We start from the raw sequence: 16,668 nt of genomic DNA on the forward strand, positions 1-16,668 counted from the left end.
AATGGTCAGTGACATTAAACACACAAGTTAGGGTCTTATCAGATTGGAGAAGCTTGTTTCTTGCATGCTTATAGCCACCATGCTACTGTCTTGTACAGACAGTTGCACTTGTTATTCAACTACTGTCTCAGTTTCGTACCTGCTCTTAGGCTCCACTGTGAGTTCCAGGGCTGGGAACCTGCAGACCCCATCTCCCCTTTGCCAGCGGGTGCCCTGTTAGGCTCTACCAATAGGGGGAGCTGGAGGGACGCTAGGTTAGAGGGAGGAGCGCTCCCTTCCCTTCACTGCCATATCCCACCAGCATCACCCCCACAGCAATAACTCCACCAGGCAGCAGCAGTTATAGGATTTGGTTCCATTTCCAGCTTCTTTCCACACTGCTAGAATCAGACCCCTTGCACCATTCAGAGGTACCAGCACCATCCAGGTAGAGCCCCCTCCTCAGAGGTTTGATCCCCAGACCCAGAGGAGGACTAAGGTCCCTGCTCCAAGCTCCTGGGGTATTGGTACCAGCCAGGCAGAGACCCCTCCTCTGAAAGTCTGAGTCCCAGTAATGTGGGATCCTCCTGGGGCTTCTGGATTCTGGTAACAACCTAGTCCCTTAGATCCCCCAGTCCTAGGATGGCACCTGCTTTATGCAGTGACTGCTCTGTGTTCCCTCCATGTTACCTTGATGCTTTTTCTATCTTCCATTGTTTACCAATTCCCTACATCCAACTCCCCCTGTAGAAATAACTAGTGTAGTTTCCACTTTACCAGCTAGACTGATGACAAAAGTATATCCTTTTGTTGATTCTAAAACTTAACACTTTAAAACATTGTGCCATTCACCACTTCACAGACTGACTTCATCTGGGAATTGGTGAAGGAGGAGAAGGGATTTACTTCCAACCATCCCAGGCCAGGGATGCTAGGCCTCAATCAGCTAGTAGGGAAATAACTGATCGCATATCTGAGGAAATACTACCAGGTTGAAAATGTCGAACCACCAAAGAACTCCAGAGCCCTGCACAACCATGAAAATATATCCAGCTTTGTACATGTCTTATGGGAGCACCTTCTTTGCCATCTTGCCTCTACACATACACTTCTGTTCCCCCCACTTGCCAATCTCAGAATAAAGTAAATTGGTAAAGGCTGGAGTTATAACCACCCAGCGGGTATGTGCCTTCTGACAGAAAGGAAATGAAATGCAGCATTTCTTAAAAAGCCAATTATTTCCAACCTGTTCCATTAGAACCAAACATGCTAAATGAGCATGTAACATATTGACTTTTGTGCCCTGTGGCATCTGGGGCCATAAATGTCCTGCTTATCATAACACTCATCTCCATAGCTCTTACAAATCAGGACCCTCCCCAGGAGAGCACACATCACCCATTCGTAATTTAGAATGGCAAGAAGACAGGCTACTTGATGTAACAGAGCTGGTCTCCCCTGCCCTGCGCACTTCTGCTCATTTGGCTGGACCTGCTGCACCCACCCACCTGACCATGGGTGAGTCAGGAAGCTTCCCCACCTATGTCTGAACAGATGGCAGACCATACCATGCAGGCAGTGCCATTCCCTGTGAAAAGGCAATGAGGCTGCCAAGGGGATTACCCAGGCCAGCAGACAGTGAGGGGAGCCTTGATGAAGCCCAGTGAAAATGATCTTTGGAGGCACCAACCTGCATTCGAATCTTGGTACCCCCTACAAGGCTTTGAATGAGTTATTTAACCTCTCTGAGCCTCAGTTTCCTTCCCTGGAAATTGGAATTGATAATGCCTATTATACATTTAGTGTGATGATTAATAATATAATGTGTACAGAGCTGCTTATATAGTACCCAGCAGGCTCTAAGTGCTTGAGAAAAAGTAAGCATTATGATGTTTTGTGTTTTATAAATATTGACTATCTAGTGGATTTCAGATTGCTGAGAGACCACACACTTTCAGTGTACCATATCACCACTTCTGCTATAGGTATAAACAAAAGGCAGAAACATTAATTTCCTGAGTTCTTTAAAATGATCACTTGCAGGATGCCTGGGTGGCTCAGTTAAGTGTCTGCCTTCAGCTCAGGTCATGATCCCAGGATCCTGGAATGGAGTCCCGCATTGGGCTCCTAGCTCAGTGGGGGAACCTGCTTCTCCCTCTCCTTCTGCCTGCTGCCCCGTGCTTGTGCGGGGGGGGGGGGGGGGGGGGGATTCACACACATGCATGCTGACAAATAAAATCTTTTTTAAAATATAAAAATAAAAAAAATAAAATGGTCACTTGCTCTGCCCCCTCTGGAAGATGCATATCCTCATACTCTTCTCCCTACTGTTCTCCCTCATCCTCCCATTGTTTGCTGCAAAGCTCCTAGAGAGCAGGTGGGAATGGGTTTCCTAAGCACTTCCTGTAGTAGTACACTCTCCACTCCTGACAAGTTTTCTCTATTTCCTGCTGTCTATTGGTTGAATCCTAATGGCTCTGCCTCCTAATGATCGGTGAATAGCAGAGGCTCTGCTTTTCCCAGATCCAGCAGGGAAAACCCAAGGCATCCAGCAGAGGTGAGTACAGTATTCTCAGCTCCCACCCTGAACTTTTACACAGGTGTGGCATTTGGGATTCGCCAGGGAAGCTGCATAATTACTTAGAAAGAATGCAGTCTGATTGTTCCTTTCTCTCCAAGTGCAATCTCTCCTAATAACATCACCCAACTGAATGCCTCCTAATTCTGTAGGAATGCATTTTAATTATCACTGCTTCTTATGTTGGTGAACTGTCGCTGGAGTTTTTCATTTGTGATGGAAAACAGGGAAGCCATAAAGTATTTTGGTGACAGCTCCCTGATTAGGCAGCATTGCGGCAAACAAGTTGTCACAATAAAACTGATTAATCAAGTTGTCAGAGTAAAACAAATTAATGCCACAAAAACCTTTGCTAGAAATTACCTCTGTATCTCGGGGTATTCAACTGATGGATTCCTTCAATTAGCAGAAACTTCTATCTCATGAGCACTTCTGAATCTGCACTTAGGATCTCAGTTGGGCCAACTGCCCTGTAGCAAAAGAGTAGGTCTCTGAGAACCCAGGGACATATTTGGAAAAGACAGTCATTGGCTTCATTTTCAAGATGCTTCATTCCTAACTACTTGGGAGACTGTTAGGACCAGAAGTATAATCTAAAGCTAAAATGTTTTTTTTTTTTTTTTTTAAAGATTTTATTTATTTATTTGAGAGAGAGAGAGAATGAGAGACAGAGAGCATGAGAGGGAGGAGGGTCAGCGGGAGAAGCAGACTCCCTGCCAAGCAGGGAGCCCAATGCGGGACTCGATCCCAGGACTCCAGGATCATGACCCGAGCCGAAGGCAGTCGCTTAACCAACTGAGCCACCCAGGCGCCCTAAAGCTAAAATGTTCTAATACAACAGTCATTACCTACAGTCCTACCAGGGGGTCTAGATTTAATTTGTTAAGAAAGTTTGGGGGTTTTTTTGTTTTGTTTTGTTTTTTTAAGATTTATTTGATAGAGAGAGAGGAGGAGCAGAAGGAAAGAATCTCCAGCAGACTCCTGCTGAGTGCAGAGCCCAACACGGGACTCCATCCCATGACCCTGAGGTCATGACCTGAGCTGAAATCAAGAGTCAGAGGCTTAACCAACTGAGCCACCCAGATGCCCCTGTCCATTAAGATGTTTAATCACAGTTCTCTAGTTGGAAGGACACTGCAGTTCTTGTACACTCCTATTCCAAGTAAAGACTGCCCGTCCTGGAGATGTCAATCACAGGACCTGTCCACCACAGTTTCACTGTAACACAGATGATGATGTTTGGTCATACAGAGTCCCAGCCCCTCACAATCAGAGGTGATGGAATAGAAGTGGGCATAACCAGTGATCCTGGTATAAACTGGTGTGTTGGGCCAATCACATTCCATCTCTCATGATTTCAACCACAAAATACTGATGGAATGGGCCAGTTAGCTGTGGGAGCTGAAGGTGGGAAAGTACCATAAGGTAACACAGAGCCAAGGTGGGAAAGTACCATAAGGTAACACAGAGCCATTAAGTATCTCGGCAAGCAATAGGTTTGAGGTAGAGAAAAGATACAGAGTAGGGGAGGAAATCAGTGGATAGCAAGAAGAGAAAGAGAGAGCAGTTGGGAATCAACACCAATTGCTAGAGCAGCCTCCATTCTAGAAGGATCAGGTTTTATTCTAACTTATAGTCTTAGAATAAAATCCCCTTCACTTGAGAAAGTGTCTTGCAAACACTGTAAAAAGCACAGGGGGAACTGTGAGGGGAAAAGAGAAAATGGGCGAGAAAGGGATGTATGAGAGTGACTGGTATTCATCAGAATAGATACTACCTGGAATGCCATCAGAGTATATCACCTGCATAAATATTTGTCAACTGGTGCCAGTCTATGGGATCCCCACAGCAATGCTAGGCTTCACAAATTACCTCTGCATTGAACAGAGGCCTAAAATGGAAAACGCTGCTTCTTGGCCACCCCCAGAAGCTTCCCCTAGACACCAGTCTTTGTAACTGGAATAGGCAGATACTTGATGCAGCAAAACCAATGTCTAGCAGGAGCCTCCAGGCCTTGAAGTCATTGAGCACACCATTCCTTTCTCTGACATTAGAATACCACCCTCAGGAGACTGGCCGTACTGCCTTTGAGGGCAGAGATCCACATTCTAGAGGAGAGGAGTGATACAGGCTGTGGAGAAGAAAAGGTGTTGTGACCAGGTCTAGTCCCAAATAATATTCTAGGATTAAATGAACTTTGGTTTTTTCCCCTCAGCTTCCTAAGCAATAAAAGGTCAGAACCTATACAGAGATGGAACCCTCATTCCACTGTAAAAATATATACCACTATATTCTCCACCCTTTCGTAAAGCACCCCCTCCACCTCCTAGCCTTAATAGCACCAGAATTTCTCTCCCAGGAAGATGACCCCCTCCCCCCACCTCACCCCCGGCTGCTGCCACCCAGCTAAGCTGAGAGACCCACTTTTTTCACTGTGGTTTTCTGAACAGGACCTGTTGCTTTATACCACCTTATCTTAGCTCACATTGTTCCCTCTGCCTGAAATGCTCTTTCTGCCACTCTATGCCACCCTCACTCCCATCTGTCATGAGTAATTTATGTCTCTTTCTCTGGAGCCTTTTCTGACCACCTCCTTCTGTCATAAGCCCTGCAGAAGTTTCTTTCATAGACGCACTGAGCATTTATAGTCATTTGTTTATCACTCCCCCCTACACTAGGAGCTTCCAGAGGGCAGAGATCCCATATTATTCATCTCCACATCCTCTAGCAGTGCCTGACACACAGTAAATGCCTAACAAATATTCACCAAATAAAAGAAAATGAATCCAAGTGGCTAATCGAGGACTCTAACCTAAGTCTTGCAAGGCAAAACCCATGGTCTTTCTGCCACAACAATCAGGCACACCCAATGACAACAGTTGAACCAACAAATGCGATGTCAGAGAAGCAGGATGGAAGCAGAAAACCACCTGTTCTATTCTGCCCTAATCCTCACCTGCCTCTGTGGAGCTACGCCAAAGGCATCAAGCCCCAGGCAGCAACCTAGAAGGTGCTGAAGCTAGTGCCCACGGCCCTGGACCTCTTTAGCTCACTATAACATTTCTTATGTATCAGGGATGAAGTACAAAATCACCTAATATTCAAAAAGGGAGGAAAACTAAGATCATATGGTTCCTCTTCTTCATTTTAAACATGAAGGACCAGAGGCACAGAGAAATGAAGGAAATTGTCCTAGGTCACCCAGCAACTTAGGAGTAGAGCTGACTCTACACCTCTATCTCCTCCCTCCTGGTCCATTATTCCTTTTTCTGTACCCTGCCTCTCACGAAGTTGGCAACAGGGGATCATACCCTAGACTTCATTAAATCCACAGGACTAGAATCAGGAACACACACCCAGATGTCACAGGAAGGAACCTCTGCTTCTTCTTCCCCAACCCTAGCCTCGGACTCAGACAAACCCAGGCTTAAATCCAACTGGTACCACCTACTAGTCTAGTGAAGTGCTACAAGTGAGCTAACCCCTCTGAGCCTCAGATTCTTCACTTACATACTGAGGGTTTGATATCCTTCTCTAAGTGTTGATGTGAAAATAGATAACACGGTCTACGCCAAAGCTCTTGGCAAGAGTTTAACATGCATTAGGTGCTTAATAAATAAACATCTTAAATTGGTTCTACATCCTAAGATTCATTTTGAAAGGTGGTTTCTTTGAATAGTTTACAGTCCTCCTTCAAAGCATTCTGCCAAAAGACACACTTGATCTGCAGCCTTTTGTTCTAGAGTCTTCCATGTTTTTGCCCAAGTCAAAGATGCTACTTCTTTAACGTGACACTTTTTTTTTTTAAAGATTTTATTTATTTATTTATTTGAGAGAGAGAATGACAGAGAGAGAGAGAGAGAGCACATGAGATGGGGGAGGGTCAGAGGGAGAAGCAGACTCCCCGCCGAGCAGGGAGCCCGATGCGGGACTCGATCCCGGGACTCCAGAATCATGACCTGAGCCGAAGGCAGTCGCTTAACCAACTGAGCCACCCAGGCGCCCCTTCGTGACAGACATTTCACTTTCATAAGTTCTTTTATAAACTCACTAGCATCACAAAATAATTTTCTCAGTTGAGGGAGTAAAAATCTATTTCATAGAGAATGGAAGAAAAGCATTTCATTATCTTCATAGCTTTTTTGTACTTTCATTTTCTGTTCTAAATCCTTGTTCTGATACTTATAAATTGGTCATGTGCTTTTGCTACTATCTGGTTACTTTTTTTTATTAATTAAGTTTATCTTTTCAAAGAATTACAGGCACATAGTTTGAGGAAATAGTTCTATAAGGCTTATTATTAAAAAACAGCATGTCCCTCCACCACAATCCCCATTTCATTTCCCACTCCCTGGAGGCAATCACTTTCAACTCTTACCTGACTTTCTTTTGAATTTATTGCTATATCACTAAATAACCTGCTTGGAATTCTACCTTATTGACTTTTAGACTCTACTGGCTCATCTGAAAGATGAAGATTTAACTCTTCAACCTCCTCCAGATTCCACTGCATAGGTGCACACTTTCCCACCTCCCTCACGTTCTCCTCCTGCAGCCAGAAGTACATTTGGTTGGGTCGACATTTAGTTTCTACATTCCTGTTAGGATACAAATGCTTTTCACAGCCAAGTCATTTGTATACCATTATTGCTCTTCCATTCCTGCACAACACTGCTTGCTCTGTACTTAATAATGGTCACGTTGGTTCTCAATGTACTTATCACTAGTTCACCCCCAAAATCTCCCCCAGTTGTGTAAATCCCCTGAATACATTCAGCCACATTATGTGTTCTGTCATTTTCTTTTGTCCAAAGAAAAAATCGCTCTGGAGTCTTCTGGCCTGATACACAACTGTCATCTTGGGCCCTCCCTTTCACCAGTATGCCGAGTATTTCCTTCACCTTCGTCTTGGGTTGGAGTCCATTTCTTAGATGCGAAGTCTTTGTTTTTCTTGGATTACTTCCTCGTCTTGGTAAGCGCACCCTTTAGTGGCTTCATAGTAAAAGAAAGGATGCACACAGGAAACTAACTTTTTGAGGTCTTGAATATCTAAAAATATCTTTAATTTTAATCAAGTATAGAATTCTTGGTTGGAAACTATTTTACCCTCAAATTTTGAAAGCATTGCCCCATTTTCTTTTAGCTCTCAGTGTGATTGTCCTTGATGTTCTGAAATTTTACAATAACAGATCTTGCTCTATTTCATCCACCATGCCGATTCTGAAAATACATTCATTTTGAGGAATCGTTACTGAATTTTTTGTGATTATTTTTTCCCATCTGATTTATTCCTTCTAGAGTTCCCATTATTCAGATGTTAGACTCCCAGAAGTCTTTTGCTTTACTTTGCTTTCCTAGCTTCCTGCTCTACTACAGAGAGATTTATCCAACTTTTTCTTCACTCATTCCTTCTCTCAAATTTTTGCTGAATATCTACTATGTACAAAGCAATGTTCAAGGCACAGAAAAAAAAATAGAAAAGGCCATAGAAAAAAAAAATCCCTGTCACCATTGATCATACAGTTTTTAGACCCTACTATTGAACCTTTGTCTCTGCTACCACATTTTCAATTTCCAAGAGCTGATTGTGATCTAACTATTCCTTCTTCATAGCATCCTATCTTACCTCTGAGCATTTGATAGACTTGACATTTTTTCCTTCTTCCACAGTACCCATTTCCTCAAAGTTGCTTTTGTTGGTTTTGGTTTATGTCTTTCATATTACACGTTTTCCCCAAATATCAGTGTCTGCTCATATTTCAGAGTGGCATGCTAACAGATCAAAAGCTCTGTGTATGGCTGGGGCCTGTCAACCTTGGTTTTCATAACTGATAAACAAAAGAGGTCTGCACTATCCTTACAGAACCCTTGGTGTTAGTCTCTTTAGGTCTTTCCTTTGGACTGGTCAGATTTCCCAGAAATATCTTAAGACAACAACATTCAGTATATTACTTTTACTTTATCTCCCTATGTGCAGTAATCTTCCCTTCAACTGCCCTGTGTTGTTGGTATAGAGACTCTGTTTGACTTAGCATGGTTAGAGATGGACATTCTTCCAGCTGCACAGATAATAATGTTATCTATGGCTATATAACAAATTATCTCAAAATTTAGTAATTTAAATATCTCAGTCTCTGAGTCAGGAATCTGGACACAACTCAGATCATGCCTCTGCCTCAAGGTCTCTTACAAGGCTGCAACAAGATGTCAGTTGGGGCTGCAGCCTTATCTGAAGGCTCAACTAGAAAAAGATACTGGCAGTGCCCTGGATTTGATCTTTGCTCAGAAGATATTTCTTAATTTTATAACTGTTTGCCATCCAGAGGCAGAATTTTCAAATTTATCAAAGTCATGGCTTTTTTCCATTTATTAGTACTTCCCTCAATTTATCTGTCCTCTTGCTTGCATTTTACTATAAACAGCAAGAAGAAAGCAGGCAGCACCTTCAACACTTTGCTTGGTCACTCAGTTCATTAGACTCATCTTCCACTTCCCTATCACTGCAGGCAAGAAGGTTAAGTTTCTGCCATGACATCAAATATCTTCCTCTAGTTCCCATAATGGTATTCCTCCACTTCCCTTTGAGACCTCACTCACCAGCAACATCAAAGTTCAGTTTTCTACTGTCTGATCAACTTAACTTAGGATTTTTCTAATACATCAAAAAATCTGGGGCGCCTGGGTGGCTCAGACGGTTAAGCGTCTGCCTTTGGCTCAGGTCATGATCCCAGGGTCCTGGGATCGAGTCCCACATCGGGCTCCCTGCTAGGTGGGGAGCCTGCTTCTCTCCCTCTGCCTCTGCCTCTCTCACTCTTTCATGAATAAATAAATAAATAAAATTAAAAAAAAAAAAATCTTCCCAGGCTTCATCTGCTGGCCAGTTAGGCAGCCACTCCATGTTTTTAGGTATTTATTATGGCATCACCCCATTGATGGTACCAAAATCTATATTAGGTATCTGTTGCTGAATAACAAATTATCCCAAACTTAGAAGCTTGAAACTTTTATTATCTCATCTTCCCTATGGATCTAGAATCCAGATATGGCTTAGCTGGGTGCCTCTGCCTCCGGGTCTTTCAAAGGCTGCAATCAAGGAGCCAGGTGAGGCTGCAGCGTTGACTGAAAACATAACTGGGTGAGGATCCACCTCCAAGCTCTCACACATGCTCTTGGCAGGATTCAGCTCCTCATGGACTGTAGTTCTTTGCTTGCTGTTGGTTAGGGGCTTCCCTTGATTCTCTGCCACATCTCTACCTCTCCATAGAGCAGCTCACAACATAGCAGTTGGCTTTCCCCAAAGCAAATAAGAGAGGGAAGCCCAAGGCAGAAGCACAGTCTTTTTTATAACCTAGTCTAAGAAGGGACATGCCATCACTTTTCCCATATTCTATTGGGAAGTTGTGAGCACTAAGTCCAGCCCATGCGGGGGCGGGGGCGGGGGGGGGCGGGGGCGGGGAATTACACAAGAGCAGCATGAAGACCAAAATATAGGAATCACTGGCAGTCATTTTGGAGCTGTCTACCACAGCACTATACCATAGTAGAATAATCACAAATAAAAGACAACATGAGCCCAAACAGTGAGAAGTCACAGAATAACAAACACACAAGATTGTAAAGGCCTGCTCTTCAAGGTAGTTATTGCCAGTTTCACATTCTGGGCTTTGCAGTATTGACACACTGGGCTGTTTTGTTTGTTGGTCATGCAAGGTTTCCAAGATCTCTAAAATCTAATTATGGTTGTTGTACAACCATTTTTCAGGATATTAAATTTGAGTAATATATAACTGGGGGAAATATTGTAGTTTGGAGGAGAAAAATACATGCCAAGAAATGTAATCATGACATCCATGAAATCCAGGACATAGAAAGAACCTCAGTGTTCTAAGGTGGCACTGACAGCTCCTGCCGTGACTTGCCCAGCTTTCCTGCTGGTCTCTACTTCATCCTGACTTCTGTTCATGAGATTTATCACTGACTAGCATCTAAGCCATTCATCCATTCACTGGTCAGCCACAAACTACTAACTGAGCACATGCTGTGTGCTAGGCCCTGCACCAAACACCCCAGAGAATCAGTCATAATCCCGGCCCTTCACAGCACAGTCTGATGGGGGAAGTAAACAAGTAAACACATACAGAACCTTCGAGGGGAGTGGATGGGGTTAGGGACAGCATTCCAGGTGGTGGGCATGGCAAGGGTATAGCAGGGCCAAAAATTGTTGAAAAGTTCCACCCAGATTAGATCAATGGAAAGAGGAAACTTCTGGCTGTTTGTCTTAATCTCATGAAGACTTTTGTCTACCTGGGAGCATACATGGAAAGTTTAATGGTCAGGGAGGACTTTCTGGTTCAGTGCTGTCAAAAATTGCCATGGAATCCGTTTTTTCATTCATTCTCTTTCTGATTCAGCCATGTTAATCTCTCACTTTCCCCACTAAGCTTTGCTCCACTTTCATTTTTGGATCCTTGAATATGCCATTCCCTTTACCTATGACACTCCCTATTGCATCTGCCTTCATGTTGCTAGCTCCCACTCCTTCAGTTCAGCTTGGAGGTTACTTGCTCTGGGAACCCTTCCAGAACCACTACCACCCACAAACCAGAGTGGTCCTCATTAGCCTCAGAGCTGTCCCTGTTCTAAAACTCTTCATCCTTTTTCCATGTTTGTCTTTCTAGATTGCCAATTTTAAGTTCCTTGAACACAAGGGTGTTGTTGTCATCTTCATCATCAAATTCCCAGAACCTAGCAGAGTATATGGCATATGGGAGGACACAGGTGAATGGATGAATGAATAAACACCATTCTCTGTCCCTGGAAATGGCTACATGGCCATTTGATGGGAGTGCTCTAGAGAAAATTGTGGATGAGGCAACAGGGGTTGGTGCTTCAAGGTGGACTACATGAAGTTTTAGCTCTGTTCCAACTCTATAGCTTTAGAATATAGCAAAGAATAAAGCAATAGTAGCTCCATCCTTCTCATAGAAGGAAAATATTCTGCTCTTTCAATCGCCTAACGAAGTTCAATAATTTAGTATTTCGGTATTAAATCAACCCACAAACAAGACTAAATACAAAGGAAATTATTTTTTTTAAGATAAAATGAAAGGTCAAATGTGGCTATTGGTTTATTTCTTCACTGATGCCCTGAGAAAGTAAATAAAGCTCCTGATTGAGAGAACCACTAAGAACCCTTGTTCAGAGTTGAACAAATTCTGACTCTCTTTTAAGTCCCTGGGCTCCCCACCTGGGGCCTCACTAGTTGGGGTAGGGGGGTGGGTTGTTCTTGACAGTATCTGGCTCATGACTGACCTTGAGAATACAATGAAAGTTGTGAAACTGACCCCCAAAGATGCACATGCACATGTATTTAAAAACCTGCTTACTATTTCAGAGTCTCCCTCATCCCCCTGAAGCTCATGCACAGACTTCAAGCTGAGAAGCCCTGACCTAGCATGAAGTAGTTACCAAGATTCACAGACAGCTATATGAGCTGTGTGCTCTTGAGAACTTAGGTCACTTTAAAAAAGCATGATTTCTCTTTCCTTCTCAGATCCTTAGGATGACAGCAACAAAAGCAGACGTGACAGCAACCAGCTGCACCAAGCCACTAACAGATACTGAACAATATGGAAAGAGCATATTGCAAACTTCTTGAGGTCTGGGTCTGTGTCTGCTCTATTTATTGCAGCATCCCAAGTGAAAACAGAACAAGAGGGAAAGACTGGTGGAGATTTAAGAGAATGGAGAAGAGACATTGATGACGAGAAAGACAGTATTACAAAGAGAACCAGGAAAAAGTAACAATATGTAGAGAGACAAAGACACAGGAAAGTCATGGGGAACTGGGACCCAGGGCATTAAGTTTCATCACCTCAGGCATGGCATTCCCCACAATTAGCTGCAGAACTGCCATGAAAAGACAAGCTGGCAACTGTAAAACTGTTTAACTTGTTAGGACTTAAATCAATAAGAACCAGTGTAACATTTGTGCTTCGTGTTCCTCTTATTTACACAAAAGACAAACTTAAGAAAAACACTATTTCTCCAGCTTTAAACATTTCCTCCAGGGAGTTGAGATCCTTCAAAGTCAACAATGAAATGGCGAGGGGGGAAAAAATTAAGCACATTGGCAAGGCTATATTTAGATCCAGCTCAAAGACCCTCTTTGCTTTCTCCTCATCTCCAGCTGGCTCCAATCTCAATAAAACTCAATTCAATTGCCACCGATTCACAGCTTCTTGTTGGGGCTTCTGGCCTGCATTCCTGGAGGAGCCAGGAAGGGTGGCTGGAAAGAGGAGGACAGCAGCTCTGGGGGCAAAGGTCTCCTCCAACCCCACCCCTCCAGAGCAGACATCCCTCAGGCAAACCCATGTTGACTAACACTGGGGTGTCCTACCCTGCCTTTAAGGCTCACCTTGGGTGTCCCGAAGCCTTCTCTAAACCTTTGCAGGCCAAGGAGGTGGGAAACGCACACCCAAAGGCTGGTTTTGGGTCCCTTTCTGGTGTTCAAGATGTTGAAACACAGATGTGGTGGGTCCTCCAGTGGGAAATTCCAGATTTCTCTGGGTCTTCTGGTAGGAGTCATGATTAACTGTGCTAACAACACAGGCGCCAAAAATCTGTGTATCATATCTGTGAAGGGGTTCAAGGGACAACTGAACAGACTTCTGCCGCTGGTGTGGGTGACATCGTGAAGGCCACAGTAAAGAAAGGCAAACCAGAGCTCAAAAAGAAGGTACATCCAGCAGTGGTAATTCAACAACGGAAATCATACTGGAAAAAGATGGTGTGTTTCTTTATTTTGAAGATAACAGGGGTCATAGTAAACAATAAAGGTGAAATGAAAGACTCTGCTATCACAGGACCAGTAGCAAAGGAGTGTGCAGACTTGTAGCCCAGGACTATATCCAACGCTTGACAGCATTGCCTGATTCTTTGGTGCATTTGTTTAAAAAAAAAAAAAAAAAAATTAGAAATTATTTGCTTAAAAAAAAAAAAAAAGAGCACAGGGCTGACTTTTGAATCCCAGCTCTGCCTCTTACTACCTATGTGGCTTAGCCAGTTATTTAGCCTAAGTTCCAGCTTTGTTATCTGTAAAATGGGCAGAATAAAATCTGCCACATAGGGTTGTTGCAGCACATGTGACTGTTGGAGGAATGCACTGAGCATAATACCTGTTGCACAGTAGAAATTCAGCAAAGGTGAGCTGATATGATTAAACCCCCCACTCCCACAAAATGTTGAGCTATGCCTACATCTGAGCACATAACCACACTGGATTGAAATGATCAAGGCAGGCCTGTTTCACAACTACCAAGGGGAAAAAAAAAAAGAAAAGGCTACTCTCCATCTCCAGCACCTGTCACACTACGGGTGCTCAGAAATGCTTTGGCAAATGAAAGAAGTTAGAAGCTATGACAGAAAAACTTTTTCTCCTTGACTTCCACATGCTCGAAATCCTTCTGGCCACCAAATGCCATGGGGTTCTCCAGGCAATTCTCCAACACCAGCTGGCTGTCCTACAATTTAACTCAGTTCTGCTGCTACCTACCTGGAGGGCCCGTGGAATTCCACGGGTTAAGGGCTCCGACCCACGAGACTGCCCCCATCCCACTTGAGATGCCAACTGTTGTCAGCTGTGCTTCTGACCCGATGGCTACAGGTCAGAGGTTCCCAGCACCGCCCCCGCCTCAGATTCAATTAATCTGCTGAAGTGGCTCACAGAACTCAGGCAAACAGTTGACTTACTAGATGACTGATGCGTTTCCAGTTTACTATAATTATTGGAGGATATACAGTGGCCCCCCCTTATCTGCGGGGACACATTCCAGGACCCCAAGGGGATGCCTGCAGATAGAACTGAACCAATACAGACTTTTGTCCCCCACACGTATGTACCTGCGATAAAGTTTAATTTATAAATTAGGCACAGGAAATTAACAATGACTAGTAATAAAATACAATCAAACTATGCTATAATAAAGGTTATGTGCATATGGTTTCTCTCTCTCAGAATAGCTGTGGTCCGGTACTCACCGTTCCTCTCCTGAGGGGAGGTAAAGCGCCTACGTGACAGGATGACGCCAAGTGAATGACGCAGGCACGCTGAGGTACGGCAAGGCCACTACTGAGCTTCTGATTATTCGTCAGGAGGATGACCGGCTGCGGGACCTCCGTAAACCCCAAGTAACTAAAGCTGTGGAAAGCGAAACTGCCGGTAAGGGTGGCCAGAGGGGGCAACCACTGAAACTTAGAAACAGCCAAATGGAAGAGCCCTCAGTCCACATGGGAAGAACCGCTTCCTCACGGTCTCCTAGCGCCTCGGCATTTGCCACCCAGACGCGCTCCTCGGCTTTTATAAAGGCGCCATTTTATGACAAGATTGATTACATCATTGGCCAATGGCGACTGAGCGCACCTCTAGCCCCTCCCACTTCCCCGCCCCCTCTCCTGAGGTTGGGGAAGGGTGTGGCAGAAAGTTCCAACCCACTAATCACTTGGTTGGTTCCCCTGGTAACCCATTTCCACCTGTAGTTACCTAGAGGCTTTCCAAAAATCACCTCATTAACATAAAGTCGGTGTGGTTGAAAGGGGCTTGTTGTGAATAACAATATTCCTTTCGCCTCCTTTCCTCTTATTACTTGGGAAATTCTAAGGGCTTTAGGAGCTCTGGGCCAGAAACAGGATGAAGACCAAATATAATAAATCACAATATTACAGGAGCATACTACACATTGAGCCGGCTCACATTTTCCCTATCAATTTAGACTCAGGACAGACCCGAAGAACCTACTCTGGCTTCTGGAAATTTCTCTGTAACATGATATTCTTTGTGGTTGATCCTCTCCCTTCTTTGCCTATTCAATCCGCTTGCTGTTTGAAACTAAATCCGTCACTTAGGGGAAGTGAGTGATCCCCTACCCCAGCTTAGGGTCCATGAACTTGGTAAAACCTTCAGCAGCCAGTGGAGGCAGAATTAACATTCGCAAGGGCAACCACTCTTAGCCAGCCAGTGGTTTGGGGTCCTCAGCTGCATGGACGATAACACGCCCTGTGTTGTCTTCAAGGCAGAAATGGCCCAAAGAACTACTCAACCGCTCCCGGAAATGGCCAAATGGCAGGTCAAATTACCCATAACTTTGACGAGGAGGATGGCTGGATGATTCCAGCGCCTCTCTCGGAAGAAATGAAATTCAGAATTCAAGCGTCAAGAAAAGGAATCATAAAAAAAATCCCCTAGGCAGAATTAACATCCTGCCGTAAAATGGGGAAGGACTGAGGATGCAAAAGTATCCTCGTATTAGCAGAATGCATTTGTCAGGAAACAACCTCCTCCAGCTGGACCAGACTGTTTGCCTTTCAGATGATTCCTGTCAGGGCCAAACAATCCAGACATTTGCAATTATAGCATATCAATTTGTTTTTAAATTATAAGGCTGCCGGGAAAGGTTGACTCCTTGCCGGAAATATGCTGCGCGGTGCTCTGGGGCAGCTGCTATGGAATATGGTGAGACCACCAATCTGTCCAGACACAGAGAATTTATGCACCTGTGTGTGCAGCCCACGTGGAGCCACAGGGCTGGGCAAGTTCTGAGCTGGCCTTTCTCACTCCAAAATAGCATTGGGTCCATGTAAAAATGAGTAAACCTCATTTAAAATGGAGTCAGTCAGGAAGCCCTGAAGGGGGAGCCCTCACACACACCACTCATTGCAGCCTGCAGAACCAGCAGGAAGAAGGACGTTCACTCCCTACCCCAGCAATGATGCACAAACCACCACGCCCTCAAACTCCTGTTCTTGTCCAATGAACTTTTGTTCAACCCTCCTCAATTTTCTCCTAAAACCTAAAAAAGCTGACCTTCCTTTTGTCTCTTCAGACTTGGCTATGATTCTTCCATAGTTTGCTTGTCCCGAATTGCAATTCCATCGCCATTCCTAAATTTATTTTGCTAATAAAATAGCAGGCTGTTTTGCTTTTTAGGTTGACATCTGCAGATGTCTAACATGGCCTCATTCAAGCACAGGTACAAGTCCCTAGAGGTGTCTTCCTCAAAGAACCTGACATTTCCCCAAGTGTCCTTTCAGTGGCTGGGAGAGGTGCTTTTCTT

The 16,668-nt window shown here is 44.2% G+C and overlaps 1 pseudogene; it reads left to right on the plus strand.

Annotated features, from left to right (window-relative positions):
- The window catches only part of LOC102745249 (large ribosomal subunit protein uL14-like), a 44,751-nt pseudogene extending 31,273 nt beyond the window's left edge, over nucleotides 1–13,478 (plus strand).
- The last annotated feature ends 3,190 nt before the right edge of the window (nucleotides 13,479–16,668 follow it).

The sequence above is a fragment of the Leptonychotes weddellii genome, chromosome 11, assembly GCF_054177405.1.
Source record: "Leptonychotes weddellii isolate Sample4059 chromosome 11, ASM5417740v2, whole genome shotgun sequence".
Taxonomy (NCBI): domain Eukaryota; kingdom Metazoa; phylum Chordata; class Mammalia; order Carnivora; family Phocidae; genus Leptonychotes; species Leptonychotes weddellii.